Source organism: Podarcis liolepis, assembly GCF_965112155.1.
Source record: "Podarcis liolepis genome assembly, chromosome: 7".
In the NCBI taxonomy this organism is placed as follows: Eukaryota; Metazoa; Chordata; class Lepidosauria; order Squamata; family Lacertidae; genus Podarcis; species Podarcis liolepis.
This window is the reverse complement of record NC_139561.1, coordinates 68,993,057-69,011,508: the sequence shown is the minus strand read 5'-3', so window position 1 is coordinate 69,011,508 and position 18,452 is coordinate 68,993,057.

Below are 18,452 nucleotides of genomic sequence, written 5' to 3'. Positions count from 1 at the left end.
GAGTCAAAGCGGAGCTCTTTGCAAGCCCACAGAGAATGCGACCCTGCGCATGTTTACTCAGAAGGCGGAATGGGGGAGAAATTCCATTCGGTTCTCGCTTAAAGGCAAACCTATTTAATCTGCACTTTCTGGAACAATATGTGAACTGAAATGCAGCCATTCATCAAAAGTCGCACTTCTCTGAATGTTGTGATACTTTTCTCCAGCCAAGGAATGGGTACAAAAATGGTTATGGTGTGCATAGAAATGCATGTTAGGGATAGTAACATACAAAAATGCATTATACTGGGAGGAAACGCTTTGCAAAGATGCATTTATTAAGGCAAAATTGCATACAAAAATGTGTACATGAGGAGAAATCAAAAAAGGTTTATATGAGGCTTTGTTTTTAAAAATCACAAACTGATGAGAAAATGTGGAGGACCGAAGACTGGAAAATGAGAAACGGAGTGAAACTGAAATGGACAGATGGACAGTCAGAAGTAAAAATGAACCGTGCTCTGTGTGTGTTATTCCCTTGTATACTTCATTTTTACATTGAGGTTATTCATTGCATCTATCTCTAAAGAGAAAGGGTCGCCTAGAAGCATTATTAACAAACAAAAACAAATTTGGGATTACAGCCCTGCAGCAAAGTCCTGTAAATCAGGAACAGGGAACCTGTGGCTCTCCAAAAGACTCCATTTCCCATCAGCCCCAGCCAGCATCGCCCAATGGTCGGGGGGGTTGGGGTTGGGAGTTGTAGTCCAGCATCATCTGGAGGACCACAGGTTTCCCAGCTCTGCTTTACACCACTACTCAGAAGCAAGGATCCTGCTTTTTATGGGGGGGGGGGGAGGAGAGAAGCATCTGGTAGGAAAGGGATTTTCTTTTAAACAAGAAATGAAAATTTGCCAGCATTTTTGTGTGGATTTTGCTAGCAAATTTTTGTATGGAATTTTGGCTACTATACACATTTTTTTTGCAGAGCAGTTTCACCTAGTATGATGTGCTTAATATGCTATTTTCATACTATATGCACTTCTATGTGCATTTTTTGCACGTATTACTTGACCAAAGAACCTCCCTTGCAAAATTTGGAGAGGTGCGGATTTTGAAGGATGGCTGTGTTTCAGCTCACATATTGCTTTAGAAAGCGGAGATAAGGTAGTTCACCTTCAAATGCTAACCGAATTACATTTCTCCCCCAGCCTTAATGTGGGCATATGTCTAGCATGTGATAAAATCCACAAGGCCCTTGACTTCCTCTAATCATTTTAGCTGAAATCCTGCCCTCCAATTAGCCGCCTAAAAACAGTAGCTAAGAGAGCCATCCCAAAAGGTAACAGTGCCAGGCCTTCTCAAGCACACACAAGTTTAGAAAAAAAATGTAAGAATAGACCTTCTGAATCGCAAGGAGCCCACAGGCAAGTTATGAGCACAGGACCACTTTGCCCAGCTGTACATCCCAGCATCTGGTTTTCAGAGGCATAATGTCTCTGACAATGGAAGTAGAGCAGAACTTCCACATGGCTAGCAACCATTGATCGCCTTCTCCTCCATGAATTTGTCTGATCCTCTTTGAACCCATCCATGTTGGTGGGTCTCCCTGTCTCCTGTGGGAGCCAGTTCCATAGTTTAACTTTGTTCTGTGTGGAGAGGGACTTTATTTTATCTGTCCTGAATCTTCCAACAGGACAGGAGAGGCCTGTCACAGTGGCCATGTTCTGCCACCACTGTTGGAGGCCACAGGCCTCGGAAACCCAGTTGCTGGGAGCCACAAGTGAGGAGAGTTGCTCTCGCCCTCAAGCCCTGCCTGTGGGCTTCCTCTGGGCATCTGGTGAGAGAAGGAGGCAGGACTAGATGGGCCATTGATGTGACCCAACAGCCAGGCTCTTTGAATGTTCGCACAGGGTTCTTTGAGCCCTGCCTGGGCCACCTGAGTTGAGGGAAGGAGAAGCATCTGGTAGCAAAGCTGTTTCCTTCCCCCACTGCCTCATGTCTCTTGTCGTCTTATCATCATTGGCTTGTGTGCTTTTTGCCCTCCCTGCTGCAACTGGGACATGCTTGGTCAGGTGGGCGGGTGTTAATGAGGAAACAACAGGAAGCATTTCGGGTCTTTTATTAGCTGCTGTGCTGTGCCTCGCAGCTGGAGGTGAGTAATCTGATCTCTGCGGTGTCCTGTTTGCCACTCCTGCTGCAAGCCACGTTACCCCATCCCGGTTCACCTGGTGCCGGACCAGCCTGCAGCTCACCCTGATCTCGACACCCACACCCGGGCCGCCCTTCCTCTCCTCTCCGCCCACGTTCCCCCAGAAGCTTTGTTGCTCGCTGTTAACAAGCCGCCGACCCAGCTCCGGCACCGAGAGCGGCTAGGTATGTTGTCGTCTCTGCCACCTACTCACGTCCTGTCTGAAGCACAAGTCCCCAGCTGCACATCTTAAAAGTGAGGATCGTGCTTCTGGGCTGGGTTCAAGTGAGGCTTGTTTTGCTGAAGCACCACTATGCCTCTGTGGCCCTGCATTCCAGGGGAACAGTTTCTGCTTTCAGAGCTTTCCAAGTAATCGGTGCACCTATTTTTGCATCCCGGTTCCTCAAAGCAACCCATTTATTGAGAATGCATCCGAATTTGCTGGTGCAAAAGTTACGCAGAGGTTAGATTATAGGTAAAGGTGGACCATTAGGTCCAGTCATGGCCGACTCTGCGGTTGCGGCACTCATCTCACTTTATTGGCCCAGGAAGCCAGCATGTGGCCAGCATGACTAAGCCGCTTCTGGCGAACCAGAACAGCGCACAGAAATGCCGTTTACCTTCCCGCCGGAGCAGTACCTATTTATCTACTTGCACTTTGTGCTTTCGAACTGCTAGGTTGGCAGGAGCAGGGACCGAGCAACAGGAGCAAACCCTGTTGCGGGGATTTGAACCGCCGACCTTCTGATCAGCAAGCCTTAGGCTCTGTGGTTTAGCCCACGGCGCCACCCGCGTCCCTAGGTTAGATTATACCCACCCTCTTTTGGCTGCCTGTTAGCCACTAGGTTAAGTTCAAGGTGCTGGTTTTAGGAAACATAGGAAGCTGCCTTGTATTGAGTCAGACCATTGGTCCATATAGCTCATTACCGTTTATACTGACTGGCAGCAGCTCTCCAAGGTTTCAAGCAGCCATATTTCCCAGCCCTACCTGGAGATGCCAGCTTCTCTGCCACGGAGCTACAGCCCTTCCAAACCCCTATGCAGCTTGGAACCAGGATACCTGAAAGATTGTGTCACCCTGATATACCCAATCAAACACTGCACTACACCTCCCAGGATTCTTTGAAGGAAGTCATGTGATCTTAATGTGCAATGGATGTGCTATAAATATATGGGGTGGATCTGCCCTGAATCTTTTAACAACCTCTAAATATGAGACAGAGGAGACCTATTATTAGGATGGATAAAACTGCTGTTTTTCATTCTCTACATTTCTCATTTTTCCTATCTTAAATTCAGTTCTTTACTTTTCTGAAAAAATGGCATGCATTTAAAAAAAAGTCCTCATGGAAATTCATTAGCATTTGAGGGCAAATTATTCACATTTTTATATTCATATTTTTACAAGCAATTTCCCCCAGGAAGATGCCTTTTTGTATGTAATTTCACAAGTATTCTATACTAATATTTGTACTACATCATTGGCTGGAGAGCTACACCACAAAATTCTGAGAAGTACAGATTTCGTAGGATAGCTGTGTTTCAGTTTGTGAGTTGATTTGAGAAGGGCGAATGAAGCACTTTCTCATTAAAATGTAAACAAAACTTTCTCCTCCATCCCTCAGGTTTGCATTAAAAAAACCAAAAACCCAAGAAACGTTTCCTCCCACATAATGGTCTCACAACCAAAATTCCCTCTCTGGGGCAGTGTGCAATACATTTTGCCGCCTGAGGCAAAGGAAGAGATGACGCCCTCCCCCATTCTAGGTTCAGAGGTCAACTGGTTTGACATTTTAAACTTACTTTAGTATTGTTGACAAGGCAGCCTCCTCCACTGCAGTTTCGGGATGGGCAAGACATGTCATCCAGCCCAGCCAGCTCTGCCCTCCCACAGAGGGGAATTCCCATTGCGCTTAAGATGAAAGTTAGTGTGGTGTAATAATTAGAGGGTTGGACCTGGGAGGTCAGGATTCAAATCCCCATGAATGGGCAAGAGAAGAGACTCGTGTTCACCCCCTTGAGCTCCTTGGCAGAAAAGTGGGATATAAACAATAATAAAAATAAAAATAACTCAGCACCTGCTTCCTCACTCTGCCTAATGACAGGGCCGGCACTAATCATCTCGTTGAAGCTGCTATTGGAGAAGGTTCTGCTGGTGCCAATGTGTGGCTTGCTTTCTCAGCGCAAACAGTAGCCTTGGCAGGCCTATGGTGGAAGAGGAAGTGGGCGAACCTCTCCTACCCACATGCTGTGGTCCTGATCCTCCTCCCTACATACTATTGCATTTAGAGGTTGTCGCTTATTTTAAAGGAGATTTATGTAGATTTAAGTGATGTGTTTTGCATCATGTGTAGCCAGGGCTTCAGCTATCCTTTCAACACCAGGAAAAAACAAGCACAAGTCATTCATTTTTCTCTTGTAAAGTCGGCTACACTGAACATACATGATCAACATGTCTTCCTGTACATTTTGGAGCATCTTGTGTGTGTGTTTGTGGGGAAACGAACAGCATCAGTGCCCATTCAACAAGTGGGATCTATCGGCAAGTATATCCATGTTTGCAAATGTATTGTCTTGCATGACAGAGACAAATTGCGCATCCTGGACGCAATGGGCTACCAATGCAATTTTCAAAAAGGTATCTTCGATGTCATCTAGTCCACCCCCTTTCAATAAATTATCTGTACTGCAGAACACAACTACAGCACCTCTGACCAACGGCCACCAACCCTTAGTTTGAATGCCTCCAGCAAATGAGAGCCCACTAGCTCCCAAGGAAACCTGTTCTTATCAGAAGGGTTGTCATGTGGGAAACAAGAGCAGGCTTGTTTTCTGTTGCCCTAGAGGGCAAGGCAGGGATCAATAGACTGGCATTGCAGGGTGGAAGATTTTGGCAGAGTATGAGGAGACCCCTCCTAGTGATGCAAGCTGCTCTTTCACTGGAGCAACTGAAAGAGAACAGGTGGCTGCCTGCCAGGGATGCTGAGGTTGCCCCTTAAACTACAGCTCTGACAGTCAGCAGCAGTTTGGACTTGATGACCTCTAAGACATCTTCATATTCCATGAAGGAGAAAGGAGCAAGAAGCAAGGCTGGAGGCAGGTCAAAGGTTGCTAGACCATGGATAGCTCCCAGTGAGCAAATTGCTCCAAAAAAAGTCAGGGGCAGACTGGGCCTTTTAAGTACAGTGGTACCTCGGGTTAAGTACTTAATTCGTTCCGGAGGTCCGTACTTAACCTGAAAGTATTCTTAACCTGAAGCACCACTTTAGCTAATGGGGCCTCCTGCTGCCGCCACGCTGCCGGAGCACGATTTCTGTTTCTGGGTTAGTGGAGTCTGTAACCTGAAGTGTATGTAACCTGAAGCGTATGTAACCCAAGGTACCACTGTATCAGTCTCCAGTCTAGCTCCTCCACACACACACACACACACACACACACACCCTTTCTAGAGAACTGCAGAGCCTTAAAGGGCCAACCCCCTGGCCTGAAGTCAGACACTCTTCCTCCGCCCCACAGCCTCCCTCCTGGTGCTCTCCCTGCAACAACAATCTGATAATGGGCAGTAGGAGGCACCTGGTTCCTCAGGGGAAGGTGCTTGTGAGGGTCAGGGCTCTGGTCCCATAAGCCCTGGTGGTCTAGGAGGTTCCTCTGGGGGCTCCTGTCCAACAGACTCAGGTGCAATGGTCTCCATCCTTTCTGCACTTAGCTGGGAGCCATGAACCTGACCTGGTGAGCCTGCAGTCTACAACTCCATGCCTGGATAATAATAATAATAATAAAATTTATTTATACCCCTCCCCAGCCAAGACCGGGCTCAGGGCGGCTAACACCTGGTATAAAAACAAATTGATTGAAATAACTTAGAAGCAAGATTAAAATACAACATTAAAACATTAAAATACAGCTTCATTTCAATGGAAACTCAAATCAAAAACTTTTTTGGAGATGAAAACGTCAAGTCTTCACCAAGGCTAACTTTCCAAACTGGTCCTACATGGGCCAGAAAAAAGCCAGGGAAGTCCCCAAATAGGAGTTCCATCACAAGAGGGGAAAGGAAAAAAGAAGAGGGGGAGGGAATCAAATTGATTCCAAGCCAAAGGCCAGGCGGAACAACTCTGTCTTACAGGCCCTGTGGAAAGAAATCAAATCCTGCAGGGCCCTGGTCTCATGAGACAGAGCGTTCCACCAGGACAGAGCCAGTGTTGAGAAGGCCCTGGCTCTGGTTGAGGCTAATCTAACTTCCTTAGGGCCCGGGACCTCTAAGGTGTTGCTATTTATGGACCTTAAGGTCCTTCGTGGGGCATACCAGGAGAGGCGGTCCCATAGGTACGAGGGTCCTAGGCCGTGAAGGGATCACTGCTAGATTCAGGGATCATGACAACAGCAGACGAGATCATAGGTGGCTGTCATATCGTCTAGTTTGGCCATGAGGAATGCCTTGTTGTGAATATCTTATGCTATAGATCGCCCTGCGCATTGCCTACCACATCAGCAGCGTCAAAAATGATCTTCAGGCCAGTCTGCAGAGGGTTTTGTTTTGTTTATATTTTTAATTGCTGTTCTGGAGGGATCTTGATTTACAAAGTTCCAGTTCCTTTGACTCACGGTAATTATGAGTGATAAACCTGCAGGTGTACAATTGAATTAGCATATGCAAATGAGAAATGGCTGGTGGGGAGGCTTCTGTTCTGGGGCAAGGTCAGGCCCAGTCAAAGAGGCGTTGCATTGGCAGGTGTGCTGACTCACAGGAAGTGGCCCATTTTGATGATTCATCAGCCCCAGAGGGTTTCTATCTTGCTGTCTGAGCTTTTCCCTGCCGCCTTCAGTTTGCATGCAAAACATCGCAAAAGTTCATGGCAGCCCCTGGAGCATGAGGATTGGTCCTGGGGCATGTTCTGAAGTCACGTGAAGCCACAAACTTGCTGCAGCGAAGCTGATCTGGTCTGGATCTGGTTGATGTTTGGTGGGAGACTGCCTTGGGCCATTACAGTTTCTGGAAGTTGCCTTATATTGAGTCAGACTGTTGGGCCGTCTAACACAGTGTTGTCTAGGCTGATGGGCAACAGCTCCCCAGGGCGTTCCCAGCCCTACCTGGAGATGCTCAGGAATGAACCCAGGAGCCTTTGCATCCAAACCAGATGCTGTCTCCCAGTTCTAATGGGTCTCATAGAATCATAGAGTTGGAAGAGACCACAAGGGCCATCAAGTCCAACCCCCTGCCAAGCAGGAAACACCATCAGAGCACTCCTGACATATGGTTGTCAAGCCTCTGCTTAAAGACCTCCAAAGAAGGAGACTCCACCACACTCCCTGGCAGCAAATTCCACTGTCGAACAGCTCTTACTGTCAGGAAGTTCTTCCTAATGTTTAGGTCAGGGGTCAGCAACCCGCGGCTCCGGAGCCGCATGTGGCTCTTTTACACCTTTGCCGCGGCTCCGGGGCGGATACTAGCGAGGGGAGGAGGCGCATTGTGTGCCCCGACACTCCCCACTGTGGCGGGCGCTGTACCGGCTGTGATGTCGCATGGGGGCAGTGCGTGCGTTAGTCACGCACCGTCCCGACGCCACCTTCCCACCCGCTGTCAGATCGCGGCTCCGGAGATATATTTGTTTTAAATGTCGCAATGGTTTTGCAGCTCCCAGTTTTTTTTTCCTTCGGAAACGGGTCCAAGTGGCTCTTTTTGTCTTAAAGGTTGCCGACCCCTGGTTTAGGTGGAATCTTCTTTCTTGTAGTTTGGATCCATTGCTCCGTGTCCGCTTCTCTGGAGCAGCAGAAAACAACCCCCTTCACAGTGCAACAGCTATACCCAATCATGCAATTTATTAAATATTTAATTAATATTTTTATTTCCAGCACTTCTTACCCAAAAAGCCCAGGCTGGGTTACCAAAACGAAAATGCTGTGCAAAGTAATACAATCGTTTGCAGTACCCAAGTGACCTACCTGGGGCACAAGCCTGGGCACTGTGTGTGTGGAGGTACTGGGCTGCCCAGATGGCAAGACCTCTCAGCTTCACTGATGTGGGCCAAAGGAAATCAGAGCAATGCATTTGGTACCAGCTTGGCTGCAGGAATTGCCAGAAGGAGGCGTACAAGGTGCCGTCCGACCATTTAAGGACTCCACTCCGGATTTGTGTAGGGTTTATTTCTTAGCATTTTCCTCTCCCAAAAATGTGAAACAACAACAACAATCACTTTGAAACTTTTTTTTGGGGGGGGGGTGTTGCAATCAAGCTGTATATCTATATCTATCGATAAACGAAAATAAATTAGGCCATACAGTGGTACCTCAGGTTAAGTACTTAATTCGTTCTGGAGGTCCGTTCTTAACCTGAAACTGTTCTTAACCTGAAGCACCACTTTAGCTAATGGGGCCTCCTGCTGCTGCCATGCCGTCGGAGCCCGATTTCTGTTCTTAACCTGAAACACTATTTCTGGGTTAGCAGAGTCAGTAACCTGAAGCGTATGTAGCCTGAAGCATATGTAACCCGAGGTACCACTGTATATAACACTACATGTTCAAAACACATTCATTCCCTCAAAGAATTCTGGGCAGTGTAGCCAATCACAGAGCTAACAATTCCTAGTAACCCTTAACAAACTACAGTCCTTTTGGTAATCAAGAGAGGGGATGTTCCCACCCCATTGCATTGCCGTGCCTAGAAAAAGTGCACCATTCTTGATTCCTGCTTGTTAGGCAAACGCTGAAGGCACAGAAGCCCCATCCTTCTTGGAGGGGGGTGGGAAGGCAAAAGCATAAATTCCCAGTGGCAAGCATTGCTCCTGGGCTGTACAAAAGGAACAGCTTGCCCCCCACCCCCGGGCAACAACCGCAACATAGATCCTCCCTTCTGATTCCCGCCTGCTTTGTGCGCAGGCCTGCCGCCTCGGGCCGCTGGACCTGAAGGAGGACTTGGGGCTTGCTGGGGGTTGGTGGGGAAATCGAATACAAAGAACTGAAACCAGCACATTGGCAACTCAGCGCTTTCCCAAGGGAGAAGCAGCCAGCCCACATTCCCTTCCTCTGCCTGCACTTTCCCTTTCAAGGTTCTCATGGGTAATTAGTACTTTGCTAATGACACACCTTTCAAGCGCTTGCCCAGGTGCGAGGAAATGATTGCTCACTCCGCTGCCTGGGCCGTGTCCCCACAAGCCGAGGGGGAAGCAGGTTCCTTGCCTTTCAGAGCAGGGGTTGACAGGCTGTCATGCAAGCTGCTTTCTGGCGATTCCACCACCATGCACAACAGCACACAGAGAGCTACTTTCTTCGTGCACTGAACACCCATGTGTGATCAAGGCTAATAGTGCTTTTTTCTCTGTGCAGGGATGCCTCAGGTACACTGCCATGGGGAAAATTGGGGATGGGGGGGTCACCTGAGTAGAGTGCATGCAGGTAAACTCATTCATGACTGTTCACACATGACCTTCAACTAAGGTCGGGCAAACTCCCACAGTGTCCCCTTCAATCTGTGGCAGGCAGCACTCATTGGAACTGCCAGAGTAAAAGCCAGGTGGCCAATAGGAGGTGGAACCAGAGCCTTTGACAGGTAAAGTGACCCCCTAAGTAGTTGTGTGTGCTGGATATTTAGAACGCTATTAGACACAAAGTGTGAAGTTGGAAGAAAATTGTGCTGTTGGAAAGCTGATAATGTGCAGTTTGAAAAATGAGGTGGGGGAATTAGACATGTTAAGTTATGTGCTTATTAAGCACTTAAATGACAGGTGGTGTCTGGGACAGGATATACACAAATTAATATGCAACCCCCAGGCTCAGGAAGTTTTAAATGTTTGATGTTTTACTATGTTTATATATGCTGTAAGCTGCCCAGAGTGGCTGGGGAAACCTAGTCAGATAGGTGGGGTATAAATAATAAAATGGTTGTTGTTGTTGTTGGGCAAAACACACTCAGTTCTCATATTTAAAACATACCACTGAAATCATATTAAAACACCTTTTTTTTCTTTTTGGTGAGAACTTCCTCTTCTTCATCTTCACCCCCAGGCAGGTAACACTTCATCACATCCCAATAAAAACCCTTAAACTATTTCTTTTCTCTGTGTGTGTTTCTGTTAGTTACTGAACTAAGGCAGGTGCAGAAACGAATCATTGCTGTATAGTAGGTTTCCTGTGGGGAAACCTCCATTGATGCAGTGGGTAGACCAACTACATAGATTGAAAAGACACACATTTTAAATATATGACCCCCCCCCAAAAAAAATATCCTGGGAATTGTAGTTTCCCCATAACAGTGCAACAGTTCTCAGTACCCTTTACAAACTACAGTTCACAGGATTCTCAGAGTGGGAGAAATCATGTGCTTTAAATGTATGCTGGCTGTGCTTTAACTGTATGGTGTGCATCTGCCCATACAGTCAGAATGGTGGGTCCCAATTGAGAAACAGCATTGTAAGCAATTGGTTTATTTCGCTTCAAGGGATGCTGCCCATCGCAGGAGACAGACAAGTCCTCCCAGGCCATTTCTAGTTATCCAGTTTGTCCAAATGTCTGATTGCACTGGACTGTATCGTCGACTTTCCACTAGAGGCCTCCCTAATAACAGCATTTGGAATTTGGGAACCTTTGCTCCACAGGGAGCAGGAAAGAACACAGTATGGGTAATCAGCTTCCATTGACATGCAGAGGATCTGGGGGCAGCACAGTGAAATCTAAAGAAGATCCAAGGGGGGGTTATCCAGACCACCTGCCTGATTTCAACTGATCTGGAGAAGTTTTACATGCAATGGCAGCATTTTGTACAAGGTTTCCTGGGACTGCTGTCCGTGAAATGTTATGTTTACGAATGTGCTTCAGAGGTCACATTCATACCCTACATTTAAAGCACTGTGATACCACTTTAAATAGTCATGGCTTCCCCCAAAGAATTCTGGGAACTGTAGTTTGTTCAGGGGTGTGTGAGTTGTTAGGATGCCCCTATTTCCCTCACAGAGCTACAATTCTCAGGAGTGGTTTAACCATCAGCCCTTCTGAGAAGGGAAGAGGGACCTCCTCACAACGCTCAGCTCCACTAACAAACTGTTGCTGCCGGCATCCGTCTGTCTTGGGAGATAATGGAAGAGTGGGGGCGAAGTCAGACCGTTGGAGAGTTACAGCGCCTGCTGTGGCTGTAGAGACCAACCTAGGAAAGAGATGTTTTGTTGCAGCTGGGGCAGATGATGGTGTCTGGTTGTGCTGCTGTAGATGCACCATGGCGTTACTTCTCTCTGCGCTCCTCCCAAATGTCATTCCTCCTCTGGCCGCTGCTGTGTTTACACGACCTGACTGATTGCCTTCAGGGGCTGTGGTCATCTGCAAAGGATTCCCACATGGCGTGGTTGAGGTAGCCAGACTTCATGAAACATTTGCAAACATCTCTGTAATGCAGAGTGGGTCTACCAACTGGCCTGGTGGTGCCTGAAGCCAGCTCCCTTGGGGATCCTGCCATCTAATTCTGTGGACATGACCAAATCAGTATAGATGTCTCTGAGACAGCATTGCGAACATGCTGGGAATGTGTAACTGGGAGAGCACATCTTTGTTTGAGACTCTGTCCTGCCATGCGATGCCCAAAAGATGTTGAGGGCGTGGTGCTAACGACCAATAACAAGATGAAGGTCTAACAGGAATGCATGTTGAGCACACCGCTTTATGGTAGTGAATTGTGGGCAATTTATACCCTAACAAATGACAACTCCTAGGATTTTTGCAGGGAAGGCAAACAGCAGTTGCTGTGTCATTTCCTGAGTATTTTAAAAATTGTTATTATTGTTACATATACTCAGTGCTTTTTTGGGGGGTATGCAGGGGTACGCATACCCCTAAACATTTTGTGAATCTTTGTACTTTCGTCCATTTACTGTATTTATTTTTCCCCATTTGAACTATAACATGGTGATGTTCTTGAGTCAAAATGAGAGTACCTCTAAACATTTTTTTAGAAAAAAAAGCACTGCATATACAGTTGTACCTTGGATCCCAAACAACTTGCGAGTCGAACGTTTTGGCTCCCGAACGCCGCAAACCCGGAAGTGGGTGTTCCGGTTTGCGAACGTTTTTTGGAGCCTGAATGCCCGACACAACTTCTGTGGTTTCTCATTGGCTGCAGGAACTTCCTGCAGCCAATCGGAAGCCATGCCTTGGTTTCCAAATGTTTTGGAAGTCGAATGGACTTCCGGAACGGATTCCTTTCGACTTCCGAGGTACCGCTGTACTGCCTTGTGAACCTACAGATAATATAAATCAGATAATATAATTTCATAGCTAAGCTGTAAGACAGGCAGCTGTATAATGATGATCCATAACTGCTCACTTATACCACTGATTTCCGTGTGGATGCCTGACTTGTCCAGTGACCTATGTCTAGGCAAGCTCAAACAGCTGCATGATTCAGTGTGACATTGGCTTTCATTCCGGTTCCAACTTTAATGCCAAACAGTTATATGTATATTCTTGTGACGGACATCCCCTTCTTTGCTCTGAAATATCTTGTCTTGGGTGGGAGAGTCTTTAAAAAGTCTCTAGTTGAGGCTTGCTCTTTCTCCATCCATCCGCCCAGTGCTTTGGATTGGGGCAGGAGATTGTTTGCAGACTGAGCAGGGCACAGCCCCCTTTCGAAGGGTGACATTCCAGCGGGAGCCTTTGGCTGTCTTTGATATGGGTTCCAGATGGCAGAACAGACTTGCTGGAGTCAGGCGGATGCCAAAGTGTTACAGTCAGTTGAGCTGCTCTCTTCCAGGTGGAAGTTCTCAAACTCCCCTTGCCCTTAAATAAACCTTTCCTAAGCTGCTTTGCAAAATTGCAAGCTATCAGTTTGGATTGTTGTCAAACAAAAGACTTTATCACCCACTCCCCAGTGTGTCAATGTGGGCTATTTGTAGGAAGATGTGGGTCCCCAGCAGCAACTAAAGGGTTTGCCACACCTGATATCCCTTTTTCCATTTGGCTGCAGGGAGAATGCAAGAATTCTCTCTCTCTCTCTCTCTCTCTCTCTCTTCTACAAGGAACTCTGCATGTGCTCTGAAACCCAAGGCACTGTTGAAGCAGGCTCTAACAGAGGAACAGATGGGACTGCAGGGCCTCTGCATCAGCTGCACAGAGAAACCAGAAACTTTTGGCTCTCCTTCTCCTTGAACTATTTCCAATCCAGCTGCTCGTGATAAGAACTTTGTACCAAAAACTGATGTATGAATTTGCTTCCCCCACCAAAAAACCCCCCACAACCCTCCATACACATTGCCTTTTTATTTATTTTATTTAGAAAAGAAGTAGAAATGATTCAATAAAATAAATAAAATATCCAAGCAGTGTAATGAAATGATACAAAAGAATGGTCTGTAATATGCAGATAAAATCAGCAAATGTTAAACAAATACCGAATAGGCTTGCTGAAATAAAGCAATTGTTAAAGGCAGGTTTCTACAATGGCAGAGAGAAGGTGAAAGGAAAACTTATTTCTTTTTGTGGTGTTTGTCTTCATCTGAGTCCATATTTTAGTCTACAGCCCATGAACACTGAGGTCTTGGTTTGTTTGTCTTCTACCCAGTCCACGCACAAACTGGACCTATTGCCAATTTTATGACCTCAAAAAGTGCTTTCCCCTCCCCTGCAAACTTTGTCCATTCTAAAAAAAATGAAAAGCCCATGCAGGTTCGTTCTGCATCCTTTTCACCATTGGGATTGTCCTAAATGGGCTACTAATGGCCCATTGCTCCCTGGCGCCATGGGTTCAATGACCCCATTGGCTGAGGGAAACCCAAAACTTATTCCTGTTGTCCCATGGCAAATGATCAGGGTGATCTCATTAAAAGCCCCATTTCTCTTTAGGCTCATCAGCATAAGAGTGTGTGAAGAGGGGATGGGCTGTGTGATGCCAGCTGGCCCATTGAGGCAAATGAGACACTATCCCACTGCCAACCTCCAAGCCCACCTCCTTTCTTACTTGCACCCAGCCCAGCGGGTGACACTGCTTGCCATCTCCCACCTTCATAGGCCAGATACTCGCTCGGCTAGTTTGGAAAGCAGCATGGCCACAATCTCTACCTATCCTGGTCATTTCTTGGGAAATGCTGAATTTTCAAAAGAGCATCTCTATTGAATTCTTAAATAAACTATACAAACATAATAAAATATTAAAGCAGACAAGGACAAACATAGACTGGGTGTGCACCCACAAACTCTGACATGACCAGGAAAGCGAGAGAGTTGGAAATCGTTTTACATAGTCAAGTATAAAAATTAGCAGCACTATATAAGCCTCGTGACCTGATTTCATCTCAGCGCCTGTAGTTTTAAGCGAGCAACCAATAATGCATGGGAATTGTATTCAGCCACATAGAATTTTTTGGTGGCAGGTGGAAGAATCTGAACTGGTGGTTGGGTCAACTAAGTTATAGGACAGTATCCATGGACTATTGGTGTGACTTCCCTTAAGCAGCTGGTGTGTCCGTATGCAGGGCCGTAGCTAGGGGGTGGCAAGGTGGGCCCCCACCAAGGGCGCAAGCAATTGGGTGTGTGTGCAAAATCAGCTAAAAATATGTCCAGAATATAAATATCAATGATTGCCTCATAAGAAAGGTTTTTAATAGAGGGTGAATTGAATGGGTGGAGGGTGTTGGAGGAGAGGTGGAAAGAAGAGCTAATTTGTCCGTGGCTAGGGGGCGCAATCTGGACAGTTCTGCCAGGATCGCAAGATCACCTAGCTACGGTTCTGTCCGTCCGTCTCCCCTGCAACACTGACTTTTCCACTACAGCCCACCCCCAAACTTTGTTCCACCAACCTATGAAAGAAAATAGCATATGGTATCTCCAGTGATGCACATTTTCTAATTGGGCTGCTCCTAACTGGAAAAGAAGAAGAATTAATTGCTTGTCAGTTATATTCTGCAAAAGGAAGTTCTGCATTTTGAAATGTCAGGGTTGCCCTTGTAGAGCTCAACAGGGAGAAGGGCAAACAACAGAAGTAGGCTCTGCCTGCCATTGGCTCTGGATCCACCTACTGCTGGTCTCCCTGCTTTTGCCCCACTGGGCCCAACAACAAAGCCACTTCCGGCCTGCCCAGGAGGTGGGGTTGCGGGCTTCATGCCCACCCCACGTGCGCGGAGGCTGATTTCAGCCCCCACGAAAGCAGGGGAATCACGGCTGCATCGTCCACTCAGCCAGCCAATTGGGTGGCTGGGGGGCGTGGCCTGCACTATTTAGGGGCTCGCCCTCTTCTTCCGGCTAGTCTTGTGTCTTTCTTTATCCTTGGTGGGGGGTGGGAACTCGCCACGCAACAACAACAACAATAATAATTTATTTATACCCCACCCATCTGGCTGAGTTTCTCCAGCCACTCTGGGTGGCTTCCAATCAAGTGTTAAAAACAATACAGCATTAAAGCACCGACCACCACTTTCTCTCTCTCTCTGTGTGTGGAAATCATCATCATCATCATCAAACCTTTTACTGGCATCCCATACAAACTTCCAAAACAAATCAATACAGAATTACCACTTCCTCAGTGGCACAAAACATTTGCTAAAAGAAAGGAGGCAGAGCAGACTATCATCACATCTCTAGGTCTCCAGGGAGATCAGACTTCTGCAGTGTATTTTGACGACAAAAAACCAAATAGAGATATTTAGCCACTAACTTGGTGAGTTCCTGATCATCCCCCAGTAATAGAAAATGTATGACCTCCAACTCTGATTTCCATTTGGGGATACAGAGTTGATCTAGAAATTGCTGACGGAGATCAGCATATAGTTTACAATTGAGAACCATATGTGTAAGGGTTTCCACCAGGTGGTCTTCACATGGGCAAGTTCTTTCTCCTTCCACCCTGCCTGAGAACCTTCCCCAAAGGAGGTTTGATGGATTTGAATTAAACCTAGCCAGCAAAAACGCCCTTCCTTCTTGAGGGTTAAGCAGAAATTCAAGGTAATTGTGGTTAGTTTCATGTGCCCAAGAAAGTTGAAAATAAAGAGGGGAACATGTTTTCTCCGCTGCTACTGTTAGTTCTTGGCGTTCGATATCCCGTGTGTGGAAATGGCTAATAATGGATGCTGCCTGTCCTGTATGACCATTTGATCTGAAATGTCACTTAAGCTGCTGACCTCACACAAGAAGATCCCATCCCAGACCTTGGGTCAACCAAGAAATTTGACTGCCTGAGCATGGAGCAACAAAACAACAGCCCCTCAATGGTACAGAGTACCCAGGGGTGATCAAGTTATTCAGTCAGCTGAGGCAGAAAACCCCCCAAATGCCTCTTCCCCTTCCTGGCAGTAAATAGATGACGACGGCAACAAATTAAAATAGCCAATAGTTCCCTACCCTTTTGTGACACCAGGCAGCTGCCTCGCCTTGTCTAATGGTAGGACCGGCACTGCACAGGCCCTCAGGTTCCTGCCCTTGCATTCTAATTCAAATGTCACCTCTGCATGGGTGGAGGATTGTGGCATACTCCTGATATTCTGCTTTCCACCTGAGTATCTAATTCAGGGTTGTCCATAGAGCAGGAGAGGAGACCCTCAGGCCTGGGAGTCAAATGCGGTTTCTGAGCCTCTCTGTACACCCCTCTGAATGTTCCATAGACAACATATGCTTCCCAGGCCACCCTCCACACTGGACTGACTCAATGCCTTCTTCAGGTGCTTTTGCCTGGCTGGAACATGTCCTTGTATAGAACAGGAGTGAGGAAAGCTTTCCCACTTGGCCACATTCTCTCCTGTGCAACCTTCCAAGGTCCACATGGACATTGGCAAAAGCGAGTGGAGTGATGAATGCAAATTTAATCTTTGTATGTAGGCTAGTTTCTATGCATACTTGCACATGCCCTCCCTAGCTTCCAGCCAGAGAAGCATTATCAAAGTTTAAGGACACATTCCAGCCTGGTACAACCGCTCAGTACCGGCCAGTAGGGGTACTGGCTCAGGTGGGCCAGTAGGGGTGTGTGGCCAGAGGTGTAGCCTGAGGAGAGTCTCAAGGGAGACTTGGAAGTAGATGGCTGAGAAATTTGATTTGGGTTTCATTGAAAGCCAAATCTATCAAATCTGCACTTGCAGAAATAATGTAGGAACTGGGACACAGCTATCTGTCAAAATTTGCACTTGCCTAAATTTTGTGGTGCAGTTCTCCAACCAAATATAGTTTACAAAACTGCATCTATTGGGGAAACGTCTGCATAAAAATGAATGTTTTCATAAAAACAATATTACACAAATGCTTTCTTTTAGGGGAGATTCCTTGCAAAAAAAAAAGCGTACATGAGTCAAGACTGCATACAGAAGTGTGTTTATTAGAAGAGATTGCATTTAAAAAATTGTGAATTGCTGCTGAAATGTAGAGAAATGCATTTAACTTTGGAAAAATATGACACTAAGAGGACCGAAATTCAAAGGTATTTCCATTGCTACTTGCAGGGAGGCAGGTGCAGTGTGAGATAATTGTGCGTGCATTCACTCCTGTTTAAAGTGGTACCGTCCACTCAACCACTTCATGATTCTACCACTGCACAGACTTGGGTCCAGCTCTATGGGCAGATCAACACTATCATTTTCCCTCTCACAGAGCTACAATTCCCAGCATCCTTAGCAAACTACCATCTCCAGGATTCGGGGGGGGGGGGGAGTCATGTGCTTGAAATGCATGGTGTGACTCTGCCCTGCCTGCTACTGCAAAGAACTACTTCTCAGGGTCTCAGCCACCAGTTTGCATCTGCCAGAAGGCTTCTGCAGCTAGTACAGGGTGCCTCCAGTGAAGCCACAGCTGCACCATCTCAGGTCTAGATTAAACTCTGATGGCACTTCTGCATTTTTTTTCCATCTTCCTCTTCCTCTGTTGTAGAGCATCACAGGTGCAAAGCAGTGAAGGGTAGCGACGGAGATGCAGGTTGTAGCTGTTAAAAGGCACATGCTGCTGAATTCTTTTGCAGGGCCACAGATAGTGGCCTCAGCAGCAATCTGTAGAGCAAGACTGATTTGCATTGGCCGAGGCTCTTCCCCATGGCTGTTACAGCTGCAAGGCAGTCACATCTCTAGCAATGAGCCACAGATGTTCTATGCCAAGGGCCTAACATGGATCATATCCCCCATGCCTGTGGCACCATGCGCCATTGCTTTAATTTGTGCATGCTGTGTGTGGTTGCACAGTCGCATCTCAGCTCTGCCTCATGCTACAGTTCAAGCTCCTCTTCACATGGTATAGGGAGGTGGCTGGTGTTGCAGCCCATGCAGATGAGCCAGGCACCCCATGCTGTCACCCATTGTACAGAGGCAAGGCTATAAATAGGTCCATAGGTCAGGTC